At 44.1% G+C, this 17,124-nt stretch overlaps 2 long non-coding RNA genes across 2 annotated transcripts; one reads left to right on the top strand and one right to left on the bottom strand.

Annotated features, from left to right (window-relative positions):
• Positions 1–1,997: 1,997 nt before the first annotated feature.
• On the bottom strand, positions 1,998–6,969 carry LOC111747156. Its single transcript, XR_002783424.1, has 4 exons — positions 6,911–6,969; positions 4,976–5,107; positions 4,225–4,384; positions 1,998–2,310 (listed from the first exon to the last, which is right to left on the bottom strand). It is a non-coding gene; the product is annotated as an uncharacterized LOC111747156 (long non-coding RNA).
• A 2,679-nt stretch (positions 6,970–9,648) lies between these two features.
• On the top strand, positions 9,649–15,350 carry LOC105300489. Its single transcript, XR_896625.2, has 3 exons — positions 9,649–9,930; positions 10,827–11,120; positions 12,690–15,350. It is a non-coding gene; the product is annotated as an uncharacterized LOC105300489 (long non-coding RNA).
• The last annotated feature ends 1,774 nt before the right edge of the window (positions 15,351–17,124 follow it).

The following is a 17,124-nucleotide window of genomic DNA, read 5'->3' as shown; positions in this document are numbered from 1 at the left end:
AATGTAAATGCTATTCACTCTATTTGTTTCTCTACTTGAAAATACTTGAATTAGAGATTTTAGGTGAACAGGATCCTTTCCATAGAAATGTAAATGCCTCAAATAGGTTATGAGCCATCAGTCCTTCAGACCTGAGCATAAACCCATTTGATCAGATTGCTTCCCTTCTAACACCTTGTTAGCTAGATTGAGAAATGGAACTTTTGAGAAATGGGACTTTTGATGATCTATAAAGGATGCTAAGTGGCAGGCAGGGTTGTAAAGACATGGCTTGAAGATTAAGGCAGCAGGTGGGCACTCTGACTCTAGGGCCTCCACCTCAAACCTCTGATCCTCCCTCTACCCTCCGACTTTGCTTTCCTCCATCAACTTCATCAGCTCCACCAGTAATCCAACCTCTGGCACTGGGCACTGCGTTTGTCCTCCACTGTCTTTCCCCCTGGGGCTAAGTCCTCTGCCTGCTGGATCTCTGCCTTCCCAGTAACCTCACTTTAGCTCCTTCCCTTTGTCTCCAGCATCTTCAGCCTCTCTCACTGGCTCCTTTAATCTGTTTTGTCATTTAAACAAACAAAAAATACTCTCCCTAAACCCACATCCCAGTCCAGCTTTGCTTCTGGGAGGAGTTGCCAGTACTCCTTGATTTTCTCGCTCTCACCTTCCACTCCCTCAACCCTTCCTTTGTCTTCTGTTTACCTCCCCACTATGAAACTGGTCTTGCCCAAATACCCAGTGATATTGTGATGAAAGCAATGGAAACTTCGGTTCTTGACTTATATGACCTCCCCGAAGCCCTTGCCCCTGATGACCTCTTTCTGTTGCCTTGACTTTTTTCCTTGGCTTCTTTGGTCCTACTCTCCATGGGTAACTCAGTCCCCTCTCACTATCCACATGCTGATGACTCCCATGTCTGTACTCTCAGCCTAGACCTACCTCCTGAGCTACACGCCCCAATCCCACCGTTTATAGGACAACCTACATCTCACAGACATGTTAATCAACATTTCCAAAATGGAACCCATCACATTCTCCCCTTCCCCACTAGCCTGATGTCTCTTGTCCTGGGAACTTTGTCCCTGAAGATTCCTCTGCTTGGAGAGTGCACCTCTTTTCCTTGACCCTCTGACGCCTTCACCTGGCTGTTATTCATCCTCTAGGTCTCAGGTTAGATGTCACTTCTTCTGGGAAGTCTGTCTTGATACTTCAAGTCTGAGTCAGGTGCTCCTATGGTTTTGGAAGCTCCCACTTGTAATCTTTTATTAAATCATCTATCCTTCCCACTGAAATATTCACTCCCTGAGGGCCGGGATCTTTCAGTCTTGTCCATTATTTCCCTTGGCCCAACATGGTGTCTGGCACATAGGATGTTCAATAAAAAATTTATTTGAAAATATAAAACAGCTCATTTCTAACACTCAAGCAGCCAGGAAAGGGGAGATAGGGGTGTCCTCCTGTCTAGCTACCCTTCCCCCATAGTCCCTGTTCATGAGATCCAGGCTTCACCACCCAGGCAAACACCCTTTGCCCCACTATTCAACTTAATCGTGGGCTGTGCAGCCTGGTGTGAACCCATTCTGGCACTCTTTTCGAGATGAATAACAATTTTTTTTTCTAGGAGAAAATATATTCTTAGTTCTTAACACTGACTTTAAAATAGCTTTTGTAATATATATTTTTTTAAGTTGAAGACTATCTCCACCACATGTAAATGTGGATCACTCAGCACAAATTCATCCTAGGTTGGTTCTTCCAAGTAAAATAAATAACTTGCCACAGGATAATTCTTTAAAGCAATTTGGTTTATGTCTTAGCTCTTGTTTTCCTTTTGGAATCTAACTTTGCTACAGAAAAATGTTCAATTCCAATATGGTCATTTTGAAAATGCATTTTTAAAGTTCCAAAGGCTCAATAGTTTTTCCTTTTGCTTTGGCTGGTTATGAATATTTATAGGTCCAAAAACATAACCTTTGATGCTTTAATTAATGCTTACGAATACATTATGAAAGAAAGAAAATATTTTAATGAGTTTATATAAGTGAGTCATATGATTTCCCCAACTGAAGCCACAACACACAACACTCTACACTGTAGGACATCTGTTTGTCTCTTTCGAAAGTTTTAGTATAGCATTTTGACAGCAAATTTGAAAATAACAGAGATACACTTACCGCCATGTTGGCAAAAGGTTAGTCCTGGGCCCTTTCTTCCTCAATCCTTATATCAAAGGACAGCAGCTGTTTATGAGATCCTATTAAGTTTTTAAACCAATGATGGGGGGACATCATGGCATCTCTGGCCAAAGAAAGGTATTCACTGTGGGAATAATAAGAAATGTAAAGAAAATGAAGAGAAATTGGGCAGTGAAGAGACAAATTATTCTGGCTCTGTCTGCAACTGTTGGTTAAGATTTGTTCTTGGCATCACGTGAACACTCTTCCTCCCAAGAGAACTTTCAAGAAAGTACCTCATTGTACCGCTCAGATAATCACGACCTGTTAGCCCCAACGCTGGGAATGCTTTATGAGTACTTTTTGTTTCTCCTTCATTTTTCATGCTCATTTCACAAGGGCTTGCTCTTGACCTCATCTTGCTTTTCATCCTCATTTTGTCTCTAGGGTGGATAATTGTGTGGAATATAGGTCAGAGGCGGAACCTGCCCAATTTCTCTGTGTCCTGGGATTTCCAGCCTCCATCATATGGGTCCTAATCGGAGGTTTCTCTTTAACCTCCACCACCCACTGATCATAAAGGAAAGCATCCTGTTCTCCTTATTCTATCAGAGTTTCTCTTAACTTCTGCAGCCCCCTGCATGGTGCTGAGAATGTAGTAAATGTCCCATCAATATTTAAGTCAGTGCTACTCAGTATTGTTTGGGAACTGGCAGCATTAGTCTCACTTGAGAGCTTGTGAGAAATGAAAATTCTCAGGCTAAACCTGCTGAATCAGGATCTCTGAGAGTGGGGCCAGGAGTCTGTGTTAATAAGCTCTCCAGGTGATTCCTACACAGTGTGAGAACCACTGTCTCAGCTGACAGCTGTGAATGAAGGGCAGTGACGGAGATTATCTGTGCTCTTTCCAGTTCCCAGAGGAAGGCAATCAAACTCCTTGGCAGCAGGTGACAAGGCTCTCCTGGCCAAACAGGCAGCATCTATCTCAGCCAGTGGTCCTAAACAGACCATTTTCTAAAATCATCAGTAAGGATTAAGGACCAAGCTTTACCAGCTGGGAGATTTCTCTTGAAAGTCTCAAAGTTTCTGTTCTTTTCTCTCACTGGGCCCCCTGCCCCATAACCACTTCGCAGCAACCAGTCTGATGTGCTCCCTATGTGGAGATGCCACATCCTAGTCTTTGCCCTTGTTCCTTTGTGGGTTTCTGAGTCTTCAGCAATCTAGAACTGACTCACACCCCCTTCCAAGGCTTGGCTCTGCCAGTGGACAAATATTTACTGAGCACTCGATGGCTGCAAGGTTTCATTAACTGACCCCTCTCCGTAAAACCTCCTCGGCTCACTGTTGCCCGTTCCCTGTGGAATCGCGTCTTGGTGACTGCCTGACCCACAGCAGGGCACTCAGTCATCGAAACTCAGGAAGCAATAGCCGATGCTCTTTAGCAGTCTTTGCTCTAATGATTTTCAAACTGTGTAGTAAAAGAACCATATTGGAATACCTACTCAGACAATGAAACTAAGCAATATTTTACCAGTACGAAAAATGCATTTTGAAGTTAAAATGAAGTTAAATTGTAGGTATAGTAAGTCTATTTCAATTCCCCAAATTGAAGTTAGATAAGAGCAGTCATGCCTGCCTCCGTGTCCATTTTATTTCTGAAATAGTTGGTTGCACAATATTGAGGGAGAGAAAAATCTTCATTCAGATAAGTAGTTACACATGGTAATAGTAAGTTTTTAGTATTTTTTTAAAGTTAACTTTTCTCGTAAGCTGGGGGTACTCTTTCATTAGATGGCAGGACAGCTTTATCCAAGGTTTACTCACAAGGAGATGTTTATATGGCTTTATAATGAACACACTGGCAGTCTTCAATGTGTTAAAATTTGGCATGTGTAATATTTGATAGTCCTTTTTTTATAGAGCTGGAAAAATATTTTTAATGCAATTTAAATCAAATGTCTGTGGAAACTCGCAAAACTTTTGCAGCCCTCAGGGCTCTACAAAGCACTGCAGTCACTTTACAGATGAGAGACAAAGATGAGAGAGTGAAGTCACTTACTTAGGTCCTGTGGCTTTTCGGTGTCAGAACTGGCTGCATCTCACATAGCCTGACTCCGGGTTTTTCTTCCAGGTTTCACATGGATATCTGAGCCCCTCATGTAGATTCCAAGTGCCTTTTGCTCAGGGCCGAATCTTCCAGAGTGGGAGCTCTGTTTACCCTGCTTAAATGAATTACAGAGTGGAATGTCCCTCATCTTCAGCTGGAGGGTGCTGGGCGGGGAGAGCTGAGCAGGAATGAAGATCCCGCTAAGTGACTCGGCCTCTTTCTGGTGTCTGACCACGGGCTGGCACACACAGTCCTCTTAAAATAATATGGTTTTCCTTTTAGCAGCCGGGGTTTGGCACGCTCGCCCAGCTCTGCTCAGCTTTTCTTTCATCAGGCCTAGTCTCAGAAAGCACTTGCTCACTTAGATGAGCTGTATCTGGCATGTGCTCAATTTAGCTAACAAAGATTTTATTCTAGCAATGTGGGGGGCAGGGAAATAGGGCAGAGAAATGGTGAGGGCTTGGAGAAAAAGCGAATGTATCCAGGCATTTACAGATCGCCTCAGATATTGCAGGCCGCGTTTCACGGGTCCTTTCTCCTAGCAGCACCCCATTTTGAGACCAGCACCCTGGAGAGGAAGGCTGAACAGGGTGAGGGCAGAGGATGCTCGGAGAAAATGGAACCGCTCTACCAGGGTTCCTGCTTAATGAAGAAAGGTCATGAAACCTTTTCTCTACCACAGCAGTTTGGCTTCCCTTTTTACCTCAGAGAACTGGCAGCAGCTCTTCGTGCAGGGCTTGCTGTAGCCTGGTGATGGGGTTATCTCCCTCTGCTCAGAGGTGAAACTCTGTCCACCTCCACACAACCTTGGAGATTAAACAGGTTTCCGGTACATCTGTCATCAGGAAAGAGAAATTCAGTTATGCAGGCCCCAAACAGCTCGCCTAATAAAGCCCCTCAGGTCTCCTAGCAATCGGCTATTCTTGAATATTTCCAACTCTTTTTGCAAGGTAGAATTTAATTTTAGAAAAGTATGAAGGCGCTGTCAGTAAAACCAAAAGAGCTGGAACACAGAGGTTTAGCTGACACCAATCCTTCTAAATGCTTCACTTTATGAGGAAAATGAGCCCAGGACTGTGATTTATTCTTTACTTCCTGTTAGAATTAGAATCAAATGGATTGCTTTAATATTTTTGCCTCTCGCAAAGAAAAGTAATAAATCTAAGAAGGCTGCAAGCTGTTATGTTCAGGCCTAACCTTTCTCATATAATCACCCTACAGAAGATGTTGCTGGTTGCTTCCCCTAGTGTCTGTTCCTTTTCAGAAGAAATGGCTGGCAATGTGCTCACAGGAAAATACTCCTAGCCTCAGACTCTTCTGTACATGGATGTAGCCATGCCACCCAGCTCTGGCCAATGACATGAAAGCAAAGTCTATATCGTGGGCCTTCTAATGAAAATGGGCTCAGATAATATGTAAGTTTTGCACGCCCCTTTTTCTGTCTTCTTGGTTAGAATGTGAATATATTGGCTGGAGGCAGAGCAGCAACCTTACAACCATAAGGATAAAATCCTCACAGGAAGAATGGTGGAATAAGCAGCTAAAAGCAGTGTGGGTCCTTGACAACTGCCTTGAATAGTTGTAATAACAGCCTTTGAGTGCCCACCTCAAAACTATTTTCTTCAGCTGAACACAAAAAAACCATTTGGTTAAGACCTCGTATTTGGGTTTCCGTTAAAGGTAGCTAAATGCAATTCTAACTAATACCCTTTCAAACAACAAACTTTATACCATCACTTTAGGCCAAGGAATGGTCTGTCCTGCTGGCCGACTTTTCTCATTTCATAACATGAGGAAACTAGGGCAGTGAGAAAGTATAAAGTGAGAAATTTCCCTCTTGCTGAACCAAATTCTACCTCTCAGCCCTCAACTTCCTGAATCTCTCAGCAGCGTTTAGGCCATTGGCTACTTCTTCCTCCTTGAAATTTTCTCCTTCCTTTCTTCTGTGATATGACTTCCCCATGCTTTCCCCTCATCTTTCTAGTCTCTCATGGGTCCCTCTTCTTCCACCTGCCCCTTAAGTGCATATGTCCCCCAGGCTTGCTCCTTCTCTTAGCATCCCACACTCCCTTGCACGGCAATCTTATGTCTACCCGTGGCATCTACTATCAATGCCTAGAGTTATAGTAAAATGGTATCTATCGACACCAGAAAAAGATGTCTAGAAAGTGCTAAGAAAAAAAAAAAAAACAAAAACAACTCACAGAATAAGATGTGCTGTTTGATTCTATTTCTGTTAAGTGGGAGGAAGGAAGAATATATGCCTAGAAAAAAAAAAATTCTGGAAAGGCTATATAAACAAGATATTAACAGTGGGTGGGTGGTCAGGTTTAAAATTCTTAATTCAAAGGTAAAATTAACACTTGAATCCCTAAAGATGGTGAGGAAGTAGAAATTGCTTCAATGGGTTTTCAGTCGTTTCCAAATTATTTTTTCATTTTTACTCTACAGGTACTTTCTCATTCTTTTCACAGTCACTTATTCACTCAGTGAGTTTTTATCGTATGACTGCTCTGCGCCAAGGATGTGAGGAGCATTGTAAAAACAAACCCTAAGTACAAGGAGCTCTCATTTGAAGCAAACTGGGTACTATCCCGTTTTTAAATCCATAGGGAAAGGGCATCATTTGCATACTCACGTAGGAGAGATTTTCCACGCTTTGTGTTACGCAGCAGCTCCCCTGCCATCTTTCCTGACTGAGCACCAGGCATTGCACCCCGGCCCAGTCTGATTGCTCCTTCACGAACCCCAGAGACTTTCCTGGGTGGGGCGCTTGGCCGGTCGACTCCGCTGGGCCTATCTTCTCTGGGCACCCTAGGGGTAACGTCCCCAGGATGTTGGCCAGCTTTCCTGATTAACTCTAAGCACTCCAAAGCAAAAAGTTCAGGAAAAAATTATAAAACGAAAACCGCCATATACACGTCAAGCACGTCTGTCCTTGCCGCTTGCAGAACCCTCACCTCCGACAATTCCCTTTCTCCTGTGTCCAGCTCCAATTCCATAAAACTGCACTGGCAAAAATACTCAGGTGAAATGAGACAACTCTTGCCTGTGCTCAGAATTGGATGTGATGGCGAACAGGCTCAAACTTCTTTACCGCTACCACCAAAACTACAAAACCAGCTGCAGGTGGGTCTGTGCTTTCTGTCCCCCCTCCCAAGGAAGTGAAAGAAGCTGCCTTCCGCCCCATTTGTGACCAATCCTGTGCTTGTTCTCTGTATTCCAGGTTCTTGCCTCTTCATCAGTCTCTCTCCACTGATCATCCTCTTTCTCTCCTGTACCTTCAACTCCTCTTTCTCTATGCTAGTTCTTTCTCATCAGCATTTAAACACACTAAAAGCCTCTTCCAATTGGGGAAACTTACTGAATGCATTGATTGTGTTATAAATTTTGGATGAGGTCAAAGCTCCATGCTGATCAGGCTGCATCTTGTGCATTTGAAAAAGAGTTGGGCCTTCTGGGGCTAGTAGGCCCATTAGCCAATTGCTTATTTACTGAACGTGCTACAACGTTTTTTCAGTCTGAGATCTGCCTTCAGTTACTGGCACCAGACCACTTCCTTGATGATTAAGCACTCCAGCTTCTCAGGAAAGGCCTCTGATGCCTCATGTGTGGAATGTTGCTCCTCTCTTGCTGCTGAGCAGTTGCTGGATGAGCAGGAAGGATGGGAATAGAAGCTGCCAGCAGGTGCTGCGTACAGCACACCCATTACTCCAGCCTCAAACACGAGCCAACAGGTCCATACGCCATCAATTCTTCATCTGAGTGGGGTGGGAGGAAGGGTTGTGCATCTAGTTCACTTTAAAGGAGGGCCACTTAAATGTCTTTTAAGTCTAAAGAACTAGAACTCATTCTTGGTGCATGAGTGGGAAGTATTTGGAAAACTGGCTAAAAAATTCATAGAAGTTATTGCCATTTTCTGAGTATGTATGCCCATGAGCATTTTTTAATCCACCTTTTGGTATTAAAGGGCTGGTTTTTCACTAGAATCAGTGTGAGAGAAGTCTGATACATTTCCCCGAAGCCTCCTTTACTTACCTGGAAAGAGAGCTGCAGCAGGCAGGGCTGGAATTCGTCAGCTGCTGGACTGTGTAAAACTGGGGTACGTGAGGAGGGCTTCATTCAGGTGACTCTTCTAGGGGTTTTTAGGAGTAAGAATTTGGGTTAGAAGTTGGCCAAGCCACAGGGTTTTTGAAGAATCTAGTATGACCTCAATTTCCCAGGGGCCTGTTTTCAAGTCTTATCTGAAAACTAGAAACTCTCATATCTGTCGAATCTCCCCATTCACCCATCATCACCCGGCGTTCCACAGCACCCAAGGCTGAAGTAACCACAGCACGAGGCTGCCAGCTTCCATGGGACTTTTTATGAATTTGGTTCCTGACGTTGGCCTTATACTTGGGGCACAGAGATTTTAAAAAGTGTTAGTGTTCATCTCTCAACTCTCCCGCCCCCACAAGCCCCTATTCTTCCCACTGCACCAGATCTCCTGGGCACCTCCCCCAAAGGGTGACCACCCAACAGCCCACATGAGCCAGTCTACTAATGTGTTCAGTTGTATTGAAAATCAAAACAGAGGTCTGAGAAAACAATTAGCTTTGAAAGACACCAGTAGAGGCCCGAGAGAAGCCCCCTGCAGTCTGTTACAGATCGGGGTGACAGCTTTGGAAAGCAGGCTTGTTTATCCATGTCTCAGGTAAGCGCGTGCATGCGTGCCTGTGTGTGATCTTTCTGCCTTTGCCCAGATGTGAGCATGGGCTTTGTTGATAACAAGTGATTTTGACTTTAAGGGTATGGTGTGTGCATAACCTCTGATGTATGGTTCCCCGGGGTGAAAGGACACACATCCGCGTCTGGTCACACGCATTATCTTGACCCTTTCCTGCAGCAGCTCTATTCGTGAGGAAGGGAGACAGCTCCTTGAATGTTTTTCACGTCTTTCCTGTGTGCTCTCCTGGTCGTTGCCCTCTGGACTAATCCACCCTTTTGCGAGGTCTCCCTTCTGGAGCAAACTGCCAAAGTCCACTTGTGTTTTGGCTCCAGCAGCTGGTTTAACTTGCTTTAAGTTTTAATAGTAAGAAAGTCTGTTGGGTCTAGCCCTCCCTACAGCCTGTTTCCCAGATGAAACTTTCCTGGGGCAGAAGATAAAAAGAATCAGACTCCTTTGGCTACATACATAGATGTGACATTCAGAGCTAAATGAAATTTCTTGAACATCTGTAGGCTTGTGCAATGACCTATGAAGTCAAAGTGACTAGAGATTTCTAATTATTTGCGTGCAGTAACTTTAATACTTTTTTTAAAAAAAATAAAAGAAACAAAGAAATGAAATATTTTGCAATCCTGGCTACCTACTGAGATTTATTAAGATTCTGGTGAGGGTTACTTTTTTCTGATGACGCCGAGGTCTTTTCTTTGTAAGAAACTATTGGCAACTAAGGATTTTGCATACAGAATTCAGAAGGGAAGAAAATATTTCGTAATCATGACTCTGAGCCAAGCATAGCGTTCAGACTGGCTCTGCCGTCAGGTCAGTATCGAGACAGAGGGGACACAGTTATCAAATCTGAAAGCAGAAGGCAATGGGGTTCCAGAGCAGGGGAGACCAGCACCATCACCAGTCTATGCAAATGACAGCCATTCTGCAAATATGAGGTGGTAAGTGGGATGATCTAGAGCTGTTGTAGTAAGAATGTGAGGGGGCATAAGGGCAGCTGAGAGTGCCGAACATTCCAGAGGAAGGCTGGGGAAGGAAGAGTTTTTGGCAGAACCACAGGTTCTAACCCAGTGCCGCTGGTTTGGATGAGAAGTGGGTTTTCTATAGAAGCTGATCATCTAGGGCTGGGATAAAGGAGTGAAAACAGAAACCTTCGCAAAAAAGGGTTTCTGACCTAGGTGCAGCTCTCTGTCCAGGAGGAACGGCAGAGCTGGGGTTGGGGTGGGGCTCCCTGAAATGAAAAACTGCCCAGTGGTCACAGCCTGGGTGGAACCCAACAAGCCCATTGGCCCATGAAAGAGTTCTTCCTGCCTGCCACGCAGAGGGGATTCTCTTCCTATGTAACAGTAAATTCCCCTGTAATCTCAAAACGCAGGTAACAGCTTGGCCCCGGTGAGAAATGGCCGGCTTCATGTTTCTCCCCAGTATGATTTCCTGTACATGCAGCAAGGGGCCCTGCCCACTCCCCTGCAGAGCTCGAGAACCTGGCTGAGAAGGAAAAAACAAGGCCGATTCATGTTTGTGATTAACTTCTCACCTAATGCTGTAATTCCATACAGGGAACTGGTCTAGCTGTCCGGGCGGGGCTTGGCTGGGAAAGGCGAATTGCCGCCGATTCTGTACAGACCCGGGCTCCAGCCACCGGGCCAACACCACCTTCTGTGGGCTGCGTCCTAGATGTCGCCTCCTTCAGGGACTCCTTTTCTGTATCTGCTGTTGAAGTTTCCCTTCCAGAAACCCTAGGCCGATTTATTTGCACTCCCTTCGTGGCACTGGACTTGTCTTCTATTTCACTCGAAGGTGGCAACGTGTTCTCCTTCTCCTCAAACCTCCTCAGGTGCCAAGCACAACACCAAGCACAGGTTTAGGGCTCAGAAAAATCACAATGAAACGAACCAAACGTCACAGGACGACCTAGCCTGAAAGACTGCACTGGAGAGAAAAGAAGCCCAAAGCCAACTCCCAGCCCCTAGTCTGCGACTCAGCTGGCCTGGAGGGGCAGTGCAGATGCGACCTCCCTCTGCTTTTCTCAGCAATAATCTCAGCCTCGTTGTTATGATAAACTACTTGCTCCTTGCTCTGCAGTACATTCAGGAATTGGACTGCTGCCAAGGAAAACTCAGGAGCAATGGTAGGTCTATTGAAATAAATTAATGGCCTATGATAAATACAAGAAAAACAGTGCTAGTTAATAAGCTTTTATGCCAACAAAGTCACATGGTTACTTAAGAGGAGTTTTTACATAAATATATCTTAAGTAATAAGGCCGATTACACACACACACACACACACACACACACACACACACACACACAAGTAATTCACAAGCTATTTAGCCAAGTAATTGCTGGTCCTTCAAAGTTGTTATCAATACTTTGGGAAGCTCCAACTGCCTGAAACAGCTCTGTTCTTATTTTCTGAGGCTTTCAGGGCTGGTCCAGGAAGAACATTAGATGCCTTACTTGGTAATTATGCTTTTTGGTTTCCAGTCCCAAATGCTATCACCCAACTTGATTATTGGCCTAACACCCCAGACTTGACTCTGAGTTATTTTTGACAGTTCCCCAAAATTAAATCCACCTTCAAAAAACCAAATCTTCACTACTCTTCAGGCATGCAAAAGAAGGTACTTTAAGTTCTGGAGTTCCAGAGATTCCAAAATTATTCTGAGCAAGAAAAATATCAGTGTCGACCTCACAGGTGACCACTGCAAATATGCAAGTTCTGATTTCTTTGTTTGAAGATCTGTCATGTCATTTTAGAATCAGAGTTCATACTTACGCATTCTGTGCAGACTGTCATCAGGTTTGGTTTGCACAAAACAGTTGACCCGAATCAAGGAATTTAAACTTTGAATACCAGACCAGCTATGACATTTGCATCAGTGGGAGCCTTTGCAAATCAATAGGAGAACCTGAGCAGCCCACACGGGTGTTTCACCAGCTGGCCACCCTGCAGGAGGCACATGTTGTGAAATAACTAAAAGCAGCCTCTTTCCTTCTAACCTGGCATAAATCACTCTGATTCGATTTCGCAGGGGGTGGGGTGTGCAGGAGTGACTGGTCAGCCCCAGCAGTACATGGCTAATTGAGAGCCTTGTCCCCATATGGAGTTTGGGGCTGGGTTTTGCCTTCATGGCAGTAGAATGTCACAACTCACTTCCAGATGAGAGTCAAAGCACTAACTCTGTGCTTAATGCAAATCAAACCCCAAAGGCCTGGCCGTGAGAGGAAAGGCTCAGCTGTGCTACACCCTGGGGAACAAAGTGGGGCAGATATTCCTGTTACCCGAGACTTAATTCATATAGCTCCAGGAGGTCCATCTTTTTTCTCTTTCTTCCTCTCCCTCTTAAGAACTACAGGTGAATGAAAGGGCAGTGCTTTACGGTGTAAATTCCCATTTGTTTCGTGAAGCTAAAGATCTGTTTCCCCCGCCCCCACCAAAGGCAGTGGGAATGCAAACTCCCATTCTCCAGCAACTCTAGGACACCCCAACCCCTAAAACCCATCTGCACTGTCACCCTTAGTTTCTGGTGTCCACTTTCTAGACTGAAGGTGATATGGGAAAGGCCTGATTCAAGGGCTCTCAGGTTAGCAAAACTCCAGTTGGCACAGCTTTGACCGTGTCATTACTGGAGAACAAGCAGGCATACTAAAACTCCTGGGAAAAAGAGCCTACTGCTTGTCTTTCCTCACTACAGGGAGAAGAATCTGCCCAGAGCTGTAGAAAGGCGAAGAGTGTGAGTGAGGAGAAGTAGTGGTCTATACCCCAAAGTTGCCTTGGCAATGAAACCCATAAGGGAACATAAGAGCTGACATTTTTTTTTCTGAAGCCCAGGTGGCCCCTAACCTAAACTATAACATAGCCAGGTATATGGCAGGTCTGAGGCAGCAATACTGTTGCTCACTGTTCTTTAGAGGATGTTACTGAAATTCTTACCACTGTGCTGGGGTCCACGGGTTAGTGGGAAGTGGGCGAGAATGTGGCCTTTGAGGAGCTCTTCCATTCCACTTAGGATGTTTAAGACTGTGAAACCCAATTGCCTGGGTTAGAATCTGGGTACCACTTACTGTGTGACTTTAGGCAACTTACTTAACCTTTCTGTGCCTCAATTTCCTCTTCTGTAGAAAAGGTATAAAAATAGTACCTTCTATATAGGGTCACTGTGAGAATTAAATGATCGAATATATACCCAGGCTTAGAACAGTGTTGGACATGGGCTATGCTATATGAGGGTTAGATATTGTCACGCGGAGAGATAAGACCTGTCAAGAGTCATATCCCAGAAGAATGTGGCCATGTATGAGGTTGTACAGGGAGAATACTTTAAAGCTGGAGAAAAACGAGGGATCTGTGGGGTTGAAGTAGGCAGAGTGGGCTTCTTGGGAGAGGTGGAGTCTGAGTTAGGACCTTGAGGGATGGTCTACTCTGACCCTTCTCCTGTAAATGAAATTGATCTCCCATGAATGTGGGTCTCCCCTGCCTCGAAAGAGTAAAAGTCGTGGCTCCCCTCACTCTGCTGTTGACCAGCCCACTGGTCTTCTGGCTTCATCTTTGATTCCATGCTTATCCAAGTACTCTTGGAGCAGGTGAGTGGTTTCAGCTCAGGTCAATAAACTTTAGGACAGGTCTGTAGTGAGTGAGGACCTGGGGCTACAAAGGTGAGTGTCAAACAATATCAAATATCGCTCTCAAGAAACTCCCAAATCTGTTGACGGGCAAGGAAACAGTTTTATAAGCCAGTGTGTTGGGGGTGGTTGCTATGGGAGCGCAGAGGGGAGGGCACAGCCCAGGACCAGGATGGAGAAAGGTCCCGTACTCATCAGAGGTGACTGGGGGGATCCAGGGCCAGGGAACTGAGGTGGAGGGTGCTAGGGGAATGGCAGTCAAGACAGAAGGAAGTGCTTAAAGTTTAGTTTGGACTCCCAACAGTCTCTGTGAACACTGGGTGGGACATTCCTTTTGTTTTCCTCTTCCTCCAGCTGCTCCAAAAGCTCCCAGGATTTGCCCAAGATTGAAGCAGATGGCTTGGGGTTGGCCTGGGCTGACCAGCATCTTTGCTGAGATGATCACAGGCCTCCTGATGGGCCTGCTCCAATCTGGGTGGGGTCAGAAGACACACAGCATAAGCAAAGACTGCAACAGTAAGGCGTGTGGAGTTGTAGTTTAGCACCAACTTTAAAATCAAACCCCTCCTACCAGTTGGCTCTGTCATCTGGATTAAGTTGCTTTGCCCCTCTTGAGTTTTGATGACAAAACAAGCAGACTAATATCTGGTAGGGTGGATATGAGGATGTAGTGAGATGTATGAGGAATACCTACTAAGCCCCTACTATGTTCACGGCTGGGAGGGATTGTCAGGGTTCCAGTTCTACTCTCTCAATCTGCTGTCTGTGTTTATGACAATACTGAATGGCACTTAGATCATTTGCTGTCAAAGTAAATCAGGGAACTCAAAATATCTCTCTTTGAAATAGCTTTTAAAAGAAGCCAGTTTGTCAATGATTAGGCAGTGAAGGTGTTGGTCTTTATCCCAGCAAGTGGGCGGCTGTCACTGTGTAGACTTTCCCAGAGGGCCCTACGGTGATGGGAGAGCTGCCTCCTGGCCTAGAAGAAGGGCTGCAGGCTGAGAGTTTCATTTCCTACTTCGATTAAGGAAGTGGCCAAGTATGGCTGATTACAGGGAGGGTTTTGTGATGTGGACACCTACTTAGGAGATCCTCCTATATGTAGACTGCTGAGTCATTTCATGGAAGTCACAAAATAGCCATTGGACAAGAGCATTCATTCACTACCAACCTGTCCCCTCGATGGCCCAAATAAAATGCTCTCTATCCCATTTCCAACGCTATGCCATCTATGTTCCTTGTCACTGCAACTTGAAACGGCCTATCCATAGATATTGAGCCTGAAAATGACTAAAGGAGAAGAAGAGAGAAAGAGAATGAATAAGAATGTACTTTCACTGGATTTATAGCACAGTTCTTAATATTTCTAAAGTTTGAGCTACTTAGATTTAAAAAATAACAAAAATGAATAATTCAACATATAAGCAAAGGTGTGAAGAAACAAGCCCTTACACATGGCTAGTTATGAAAAGAAATGGTTGCAACTCCTGTGAAAGGAAATTTGGTGATGTCTATCACAATTTCACACGTTGACAAAAGACCATTTGATGAAGCAATTCCACTTCTAAGAATTTACCCTTCAGATATTCTCACTTGTCCAAAATGACAAATGTAATGTTGCTGATTTAATGCAAAATTGTTAACAAAAGATTTTAAACAACCTAAATGCCCATCAATAGAGGACTTAAATCAATTATGCAGTAGAATACTGTGCAGATGTATAGGTGTTTGTGTGTGTGTGTGTGTGTGTGTGTGTGTGTGTGTGTGCGCGCACGCGTGTGTGTATGCACGTGTGTATACTTTTTATGTATGTAAATATCTCCAAGAAATGTTCTTAAGTCAAAAAAACAAATTGCAAATCAGCATGTATAGTATGCTACCATTTGTACATACATATAAACAACTCTGGAAGTATCTGGAAGAAGTGGATTATACTTGGGGACAAGAGCAGAAGAGAGATTCTCACCATTTAGTTTTTTATATGATTTGAATTTTGAACCATGTGAATACCTAACCTATACAAAACATTAAATTAAAAAGTTGCCTTAAAAATAAATGAACATTTGTTGTCCATTGATGGATAAAAAGATAAACAAAATGTGGTGTATATACAAAATGGAATATTATTCAGCCTTAAAAAGGGAGGCTATTCTGACACAGGCTACAATATGGATGAATCTTGAGGACATTATGTTCAGTGAAGTATGCCAGTCACAAAAAGATAAATGCTGTATGATTCTACTTATGTGAGGGACTGAGAGTAGTTAAATTTAGAAAGTAGAATGGTGGTTGCCAGGGGCTGGAGGGAGGGGAAAGGGGAGTTAGTGTTTAATGAGTACAGAGTTTCAGGTTTGCAAGACTAAAAGAATTTTGGAGATTGTATGCACAACCATGTGAATGTACCTAATGTGCTGAACTGTACACCTAAAAATGGCTAAGATGGTAAATTTAATGTTATATGAATTTTACCACCGCTTAACTAGGTCAATGTCATCATCCCGCCTGTGACAGCTCTGAGTGCAGCCACCTAGAGTGATGTGTTGGAGGATTTCAGGGATCTGCTTCTCTGCCTGGCCTTTCCCTTGCCCAGATTTTCTGATTATTTGATTACAAATCCAGATTATCTGATTGCTTTCTGCTTTCATTTTTTAATTCGAAAAGTAGAAACACAATTTCCCAACCCTGATACCTTAATTGGATAATTACATATTGATGCTTTTCCACTTGGGTTGCCAGCCTTTCGGATAAAACCAATCCTCTGGGATTGTCTACTCTCATTTTGTGACCTTCCCCTTACCCAGGCTTTGAAGAAGTATTCGTGAAATGCTTCAAGTCCACTAGATTTAAATGAAGCAAAATAAAAAGGATCCTTTTGACTATACTGGGCAAGCCTGATGGTATGTCTTCTGAATGCCATTTGTGGTGGTCATTCGTACACAAAGCAGGGAGCACAAAGCAGGGAGCACAAAGCAGAGATCACAGAATCCTCTGGCTAAACTGGGAAGTTGGCCCTGAAGTGCAGAAGCAGTTTCAACATCCTGAGCCCAGCCGCCACCACCAGCTTTGTGAGAAAGGTGGCAGAGAGGTGAGAAAGATGCACAAAAGGCTCACGTTCATTCTCTTGATGGCCCTGCCAAATACTCTTATAACATCCTGCCCCAAGTTGGCAAAGCAAATAAAACATACCATCCTTGTGGGCTAATACTTGTAGGTTATATTATACCCTGAAATTAACATTAAAAACCAGCTGCTTATTTTTGAAGTGCTTTTCACAAGCCAGCCAATGTAATCCCTGACTAGTGTGGTAGAGAATTGTCAGAGTTTTACATCTCCTTGCACCAGCCCTAATTAAGAGCCTCCAACACTCTCCACCCAGAATGGAGAAAGTTCTCTCTCTTCCCTTGACCTGGATTGACCTGAGTGGGATTTTTAAGGCTGGTGCCTATTCTTTCTTTACATACCAAGTCTAAATTCCATTGCCCAGCTTCCCACGCCAGTTATGACTAG

The sequence above is a fragment of the Pteropus vampyrus genome, unplaced genomic scaffold (assembly GCF_000151845.1).
Source record: "Pteropus vampyrus isolate Shadow unplaced genomic scaffold, Pvam_2.0 Scaffold213, whole genome shotgun sequence".
NCBI classification, from domain to species: domain Eukaryota; kingdom Metazoa; phylum Chordata; class Mammalia; order Chiroptera; family Pteropodidae; genus Pteropus; species Pteropus vampyrus.
The sequence above is the reverse complement of the archived record's forward strand: the minus strand, read 5'-3'. Positions and strand labels throughout refer to the sequence as shown.